Source organism: Pelodiscus sinensis, chromosome 18 (assembly GCF_049634645.1).
Source record: "Pelodiscus sinensis isolate JC-2024 chromosome 18, ASM4963464v1, whole genome shotgun sequence".
NCBI classification, from domain to species: Eukaryota; Metazoa; Chordata; order Testudines; family Trionychidae; genus Pelodiscus; species Pelodiscus sinensis.
In genome coordinates, this window is record NC_134728.1 from 35,273,825 (window position 1) to 35,282,303 (window position 8,479).

Here is an 8,479-nt window from a genome sequence, read left to right on the forward strand (position 1 = left end):
ACATGTAACTAAAACAAAATACAGGACTATATAGCACTTTAAAGACTAACAAGATGGTTTATTAGATGATGAGCTTTCGTGTGCCAGACCCACTTCCTCAGATCAAATAGTGGCAGAAAATAGTCACAACCATATATACCAAGGGATACAATTTAAAAAAATGAACACATATGAAAAGGACAAATCACATTTCAGAACAGAAGGGGGATGCAGGGGAGGGGGAGGGGGAAGGAAGGTGAATGCCTGTGAGTTAATGGTATTAGAGGTGATAATTGGGGAAGCTCTCTTTGTAATGGGTAAGGTAGTTGGGGTCTTTGTTCAGCCCCCCGCGGAGAGTGTCGAATTTTAGCATGAATGCCAGTTCAGAGGATTCCCTTTCAAGTGCAGATTTGAAAGTCTTCTGAAGCAGGATGCAGGTGATTAGGTCATTGAGACAGTGTCCTTTCTGGTTGAAATGGCAAGAAACTGTTTTTTCTTTGTGATCCTGTCTAATGTCTGTTTTGTGGGCATTGATCCTTTGGCGAAGTGTCTGAGACGTTTGTCCAATGTACATAGCAGACGGACACTTTCAGCACAATATTCATAAATGATCTGGAGAAGGGTAAATGTGAGGTGACCAAATTTGCAGATGACACTAAGCTGCTCAAGATAGTTACGACCAAAGCAAACTGTCAAGTGCTTGAAAAGGATCTCACAAAACTAGGTGACTGGGCAACAAAATGGCAAATTAATTTTAATGATGAGATGCAAAGTATTGCATATTGAAAAACATAATCCCAACTATACCTACAAAATGATAGGGACTAAATTAGCTGTTACCACTCAAGAATGGGATCTTGGAGTCATTGTGCCTAGTTCTCTAAAAACATCCACTCCATGTGCAGCATCGGTCAAAAAGAGCAAACAGAAAGTTAGGAATCATTTAAAAAGGCATAGAGAATATGACAGGGAATATTTTATAACTCCATGGTACACCCACATCTTGACTACTGCGTACAGATACATGGTTGCCTCATCTCAAAAAAGGTATCTTAGCATTGAAAAAAGTTCAGAAACGGGCAACAAAAATTATAAGGGGTTTGGATCTGGTCCCATATGAAGAGAGATTAAAAAGACTGGGACTTTTCATTTTAGAAAAGAGGAGATTAAGGGGATCTATAGAGGTCTATAAAATCATGACCAGTGTAGAGAAAGTGCATAAGGAAAAGTTATTTACTTGTTCCCACAACATAAGGAACAGGGGTCACCACATGAAATTGATAAATAACAGGTTTAAAACAAAAAGGAAGTATTTCTTCATACAACACACAGTCAACCTGTGGAACTCCTTGCCAGAGGATGTTGTGAAGACCTGGACTTTAAGCGGGTTCAAAAAAAGAACTAGATAAATTCATTGAGGTTAGGTCCATCAACGGATATTGGCCAGAATGGGTAGGAATGATGTCCCTAGTCTTTATTTGTCAGAGGCTGGGAATGGATGACAAGGGAGGGATCACTTGATGATCCCCTGTTCTGTTCATTTCACTTGGCATTGGCCTCTGCATTGGCACCGTGGAAATTGACAGTCGCAACAGCGGCACCGGGTGCATCAGCGCCGGCAGCAGAACAGCCTCAGTGCCTGCGGCACCGGCGCCACCAGCACCGGCAACTTTTAAGCCACAGACCATAACCTCACCAGCACAAGAGGAAGCATGCTCTGCACTGCATTCCCCGGCACCGCTGCAGAGGAGTATCACGGCAGCACCGGAGGAAGCCCTTACACATACGACCGTGCATCCAGGGCTCATTTCTCCTTCTCCAACTTTTTCTCCGGGGCCTTCCCCCTCATCGCAGTTATGTCATTGGCATCACAATCGGGCACGCAGCCCAGTATCTCCCGATCGTTACTCCTGCTATAGGGAGCCAAGATATAGAGAGAAGAGTCTGTCTCTCTCACAGTCCCCATCTCCATGGTGTTCATTACGTTATTCACGATAACCTATCTGGTCACCAAGGCATCATTACTATACAAGGAATAGTAGTGTGTTATCTTCTCGACACTCATCCCCAGCACACTCAGAATGATACTATGGTCATTACCATAGGACGTACTATGACCCTACTCATCATGATCGGACCTTCAAGTGCTACAGGAGATGCACATGTTGCTGTTCATCTTCCAATTCTCGACACTTACCTCCAGTGCCTCAATGCAATCATTCACCACCTCCTCCTCCTCCAAAGAACTGGAAGAGGGACAATTGTCTGACCCACAGGACCCTCAACAGGGCACATCGCCAACAGACCACTCATCATCCTCTCTAGATGAGGCGGTGATCCCAGGTGACGTCTCCTCGCCAGATGACCTGAAACAATTTCAGGATCTCTTCAAACGCGTTGCAGATAACCAGGAGGTACAGTTAGTGGATATTCGAATGAAACAACACCACCTCTTGAAGAACCTACGCCCACAGCACCAGAGTAAAATCACACTTCCCATTGATGAGGCGATCATGGAGGTTGTGGAGGAAATATGGCAGACTCCAGAATCCGCTCCCCCAATGAGTAAAGAAGCGGATAAGAAGTATTTTGTCCCTTCGAAGGACTTGGATTTTCTGTTTAACCACCCCCGGCCTAACTCACTAGTGGTCGATGCAGTACAGCATAGATCAAAAGTACTATAATACAGAAATACCATTCCAGAAAAAGATAATAAAACGTTGGATATTTTTGGAAGGAAAGTGTACTCTTCAGCCACGTTACTACTATGTATTGCTAACTATTCTGCTCTCCTTTCCAATCATAACTTTGACAATTATTCAAAATTGGCAGACCTTCTACAGCATCTCCCTGACTCAAAAAGACCATTGCTCAAATCCATAGTGCAAGAGGGGTACGCTTCATGCAGAGCCGCATTACAAATCGCCATGGATGTGGCGGATACTGTCGCAAGAGCCACTGCAACGGGGGTGGCAATGAGAAGATCTTCATGGCTATCAGCAGTCCCTAAGGAACTTCAGAATAAAGTTGAGGACTTGCCCTTTGATAAGCACAAACTATCCGCTAGCAAAACAGACGAGGTCCTACACTCAGGGAAGGATTCCCGAACTACGCTTCGCGCACTAGGGATGTATACACCCCCTTCAGATGAAAGCGTTATTATACTTACCAAAGAAGATATGATTTCTCCTTCCATAGGCAGCAACATCGCACCCTGGAGCATCAGCGATCCCATCAGCATCCTCAGCGGAGGCAACAACAGTCTACCCATACTTCTAACCAGTCATCTACAAAACAGCACATTTGAAGGTGTAGTCGAGGATGCGAACAAAGCTCCCATCTCACTTCTTTTTCAACATCGGCTACCCTATTACCATCATTGGTCTACTGTCACCATGGACAAATGAGTCTTGGAAATTGTAGCTTCCTGTCTCATCATTCCCTTCATTTCACTTCCCCCAACTACCCCACCCATCCCATCCCTTTTCAGGGACTCATCTCACGAGGATCAGTTGAAACAGGAGGTCCATCGCTTGCTCACCATTGGAGCAATAGAGAGAGTACCCAAGGAATTCCAGGGAAAAGGGGTTTACTCTTGATATTTCCTCACTCCAAAGAAGAATGAAGGATGGAGACCCACCTTGGATCTACAAAATCTAAACTGATACTTCCAGAAACAACGCTTCAAAATGGTCATCCTAGCTACAATTAGACCAGCTTTGAACATGGGAGATTGGTTCGCAGTCCTCGACTTACAGGATGCTTACTTCCACATTGCAATACATGTGGCACACAGACGATTTCTTCGGTTTACAGTAGCAGACGAATATTTCCAGTACAAAGTATTTCCATTTGGGCTGGCATGTGCTCCCAGGGTATTCTCCAAGACCTTAGCAGTAGCAGCAGCCCACCTACCTGGACAATTGCCTCTCAGGGGTCGCACTTATGCAGAAACAAGCGAAGCAGTGAAAATAACAACCCGAACATTCCATTTTCTCGGTCTCATTATAAACATACAAAAACCATCACTGGAACCAACTCAGAACTTGATTTTTATAGGAGCGCGACTAGATGTGAAGGCAGCTCGTGCATACTTATTAGCAAAACGCTTCCAGTCAATCCAAGACCTAGTAGACACCATCACGCATCCTTCAATGATGCCAGTACGCACCTGTTGATGGGCCACATGGCAGCTGCCACTTTGGTCGTTTGACATGTGAGGTTACATTTCAGATGTCTCCAGCATTGGCTAGCCTCTGTCTACACTCCGGCAAAACACAGCATCCACAAGTTGGTAATGTTACTGCCACACGTCAGGGTGTCCCTTCAATGGTGGACTAAACCAGAAAATCTCTTATGGGGTGTCCCTTTTCATCGCCCCCAGCCGTCAAAGCAAATAACCACCGATGCCTCCCTTATGAGATGGGGTGCCCACATGGACAACCTAACAGTTCAAGGCAAGTGGTCCAAAGCAGAAATGTTACTGCACATCAATATACTCAAACTACGGGCAGTATTTCAAGCATGCAAGCATTTCAAATTGCACATAAGGGGCGCAACAACCAGAGTGCTCACAGACAATGTCGAAACCATGTATTACATCAACAGACAAGGCGGTGCCCGTTCTCGATCTCTTTGCACAGAAGCAATTTGGTTGTGGAATTGGTGTATCCCCAACGATACGTTCCTCATAGTGTTGTACTTACCTGGAGTCAACAACATCATTGCAGATTCACTAAGCATGCAGTTTCCCTACGATCACGAATGGGAGATCCGAACCGACATTCTGTACCGGATTTTTCGATGTTGGGGCTTTCCATCAATAGACCTGTTTGCAACACAAGACAATGCAAAGTGTCCGAAATATTGTTCCAGAGTGGGAATAGGTCATCACTCCTTGGGAAATGCCTTTCCCCTTCATTGGGGAACATCTCTATTTTATGCCTTCCCACCGGTGGTCCTTATACCCACGATCATAGAAGAAATCACAACGGATGCGGCTCATGTGATCCTCATAGCTCCAGCTTGGGCTCGCCAACCATGGTACTCGATGCTTCACCAGCTGTCGATCAAAACCCCATACTGTCTTCCCGTTGTACGGAACCTACTAACTGAATGGAACGGCTCTCTACGGCATCCGAGACCCGAAATCCTACATTTGACCTCTTGGATGCTACATGGCTCACGACATCTGAGAACCTCTGTTCTGATCCAGTCAAACATGTACTAATGTCCAGCAGGAAGGGCTCTACACAGGCTACATATTCTGCTAAGTGGACTAGATTTCAGGATTGGTATGTCGAGAATGATATCGACCCCCATACTTCACCGTTGCATAAGATACTTGACTATATACTATATCTGCAACAAGGAGGTCTATCTATAGCCTCCTTATGAGTACATCTAGCGGCGATTACTGCCTTTCGCCACATGATAGACGGTTTTTCCTTGTTTTCTCATCCCATGACAAAACGGTTTCTGAGGGGGCTTATGAATCTTAACCCACCGTGGAGGCCTCCACCACCTTCGTGGAATCTCGATTTGGTGCTAGATACGTTGACACGTCCCCCATTCAAACCATTGGCTTCAACATCACTGCACCTGCTTTCACTTAAGTCTCTCTTTTTACTAGCCTTAACTTCGGCATGTAGAGTGAGCGAGCTGGCAGCCCTCATGTCATCACCAACTTATATCGTATTTACAGAAGACTTGGTTACGTTAAGGTCTCACCCAGCATTCCTTCCTAAAGTATGCTCGGACTTTCATATCAACAAGCCCATTATGTTTCCATGTTTCTGCCCCAAACCACATACGTCATCACGTGAGGCAACTCTACATACCCTTGATGTACGCAGGACTCTAACTTTCTATATGGACAGAACGCAAGATTTCCTCAGAACGGACTGCCTTATAGTTTCACTGGCAACCCATTCCAAGGGGCAACCACTGTCCTCCCAATGCATTGCGAATTTAATAGTGACATGCATTACTACATGCTACTCTCTACGTAACAAACCACTCCTAGCCCAACTTAAAGCATGAGAGCAGTGGCCACATCTACAGCTTTCTTAAGAGGAGTACCGTTTCAGGACATTTGCCAAGCAGCGACGTGGTCCTTCAATGAAACTTTCATGAGACATTATGCAATACTGCATCATTGGGCTTCAGACTCCTCGGTGGCAGCGGCAGTACTCCCTCCTGTTAATAAACTGTAATTCCGAACTGCATTTCTGGCATGGGTACTGCTCCGAAGTCACCATGAGTGCAGCACCCATGGGGACCATTCAAAGAAGAAGAAGTAGTTACTCCCCTTCATGCAGTAATGATGGTTCCTCGAGATGTGTTCCCATGGGTGCTCCATGACCCACCCTCCTCCCCACTTCAGAATTGATTCTTTATCGTTACAGATGCTCAGGTGGCTGGGAGGAACTGAGCGGGGGCCGGACCATGCGCAAGAGATCAAAGGCGCGAATGGCGCGAGCCACTGCTCACGCATGCATGGTCCAGCGGAGCATGGCTATGCAAGTCTCTAATCCGTGGCGCCGGGATGAGTCTGACACCACGATTGGAGCATCCACAGGGACACATCTCAAAGAACCATCGTTACTGCACGAAGGGGAGTAACTTCTTCTCTCTGCAAGGTGGTGTCAGGAAATAATTCAGGGGAGACACGGTCGTCCAACCGATAGATGGATGGTACAAACAGGACAACATGAGAGTGCTTTCACTTAAAGCTAAACTTTACTTAGTCTCAAGCACTTACACGATTCCACAACAGGTTAGTAAAACACCCCCACCCTCGATAATTACCAAAGTTGAGTGTGGCTCTCGAGTGACACTGGGCAGGCTTCTGATGGCCAGTCTTCCGTCTGCTGGTGGGTCAAAGATGCAGCAGCCCCTGTTGGGGGGTGGTCTGAGTTCCTGGACCTGGCGTGAGCTGGAAGTGAGCCAGGCTGTTTGCCCGCCTACTTCGTAATAACACTTTAAATGCAGAGCCGCAATGGAAATAGGTCCTGGACCCATCGCAAGCCAGGACTGAGACAGGCTGCTGGCCAGCCTGCTGAAAAATTTACTGGTGAGGGGGAGGGGGGAAATGCGTGTAGTCTATAGCATTAACCTAAAAGCTTTTGCTTATTGGTTAATTGTTTAATCAACTACACTATTACATCCCTAGTACTGACACTAGACTTACTGGCCTGTAATTGCTAGGATCACCTCTAGAGCCTTTTTTTAAAGCTTGGCATCACATTAGCTATCTTCCAGGCTTTTGGTACAGAAGATTATTGAAAATTGCAAACTACAGTAGTTCTGCAATTTCACATTTGAGTTCTTTCAGAACTCTTGGATGAATGTCGTCTGGTCCTGGTGACGTGTTACTGTTCAGATTATCCATTTGTTCCAAAACCTCCTCTAATGATATCTCAATCTGGGACAATTCCTCAGATTTGTCACCTAAAAAGAATGGCTCAGGTTTGGGAGTCTCCCTAACATCCTTAGCCATGAAGACTGATGCAAAGAATTAGTTTAGTTGCTTCGCAATGACTATATTATCTTTAAGTGCTCCTTTAGAATCTTCATCATCCAATGGCCTTACTGGTTGTTTAGTAGACTCATTACCTCATCTGGTTATAAGGGAGAGGGTAGTAGCTTTACTAGAGCTTTACTTTATGGGGGCTGAGCAGTCTTAAGGAAGGACCATTAGGAGTAGAAGCTTTGGGCTGGATTGTATATTACCTGTTTGTTCCTTTCTTTGTTAATAAAGCCATTTATTTTTTCCTGCCAGTACAGTAAATGCATTCATTTGATGGTTGTCACCAAGCTGTATAGTTGCAGGTAAAGGCTAGCGAAAGGGAAGTCTCTGTAGGTCCATGCTGGGAGCATTTTACCGGCTAGGAACATGATACGTTACACTGGCAAAGCATTCCTAGTGTGAATGTAGCTATACTGGCTTCAAGAGCGAAACAAGCTATACTGGTAAAAGCAGTTTTGCTGGAATAGCTGCATCTACACTAGCAGCCTCCGTGGCACAGCTCTGTTGGTCAAGGATCACATGTCTCTGCACCCTGACTGAAGTAGCTATGCCAGCAAAAGTTTGCAGGATAGAAGTGGCTGTCAGTTTCATTTAGCAGGCATTGGGCATTTTCTCCAGTGCTTGCTGGCAGAGGGCACTCTTGCAAAGGTTTTCTGACATTTAGCAGCCCTTCACTGGCTTCCAACCACAGTTAAAAGGCACGTACTGAGCCAACGCTGAGAAATCCATGGATTCTAGGCACTGTAACAGGGCGCACAGATCTGATAGAAGTTGTTTTAAATCAACTCCCAATTCCCAGGTCTTGTACTTTGTCCTGGGATAAGGGTCTGACAAACATAACACACTATTAATCTTCAGTTGTACTAGGCACATTTATATATATAATAGGGAACTTTACCCTTTGGTGTAAGTGTGGGGCCAAATCACATGCCTGGAAAACTCCTAACAAAGGTGTGTTTTTTTAACTCC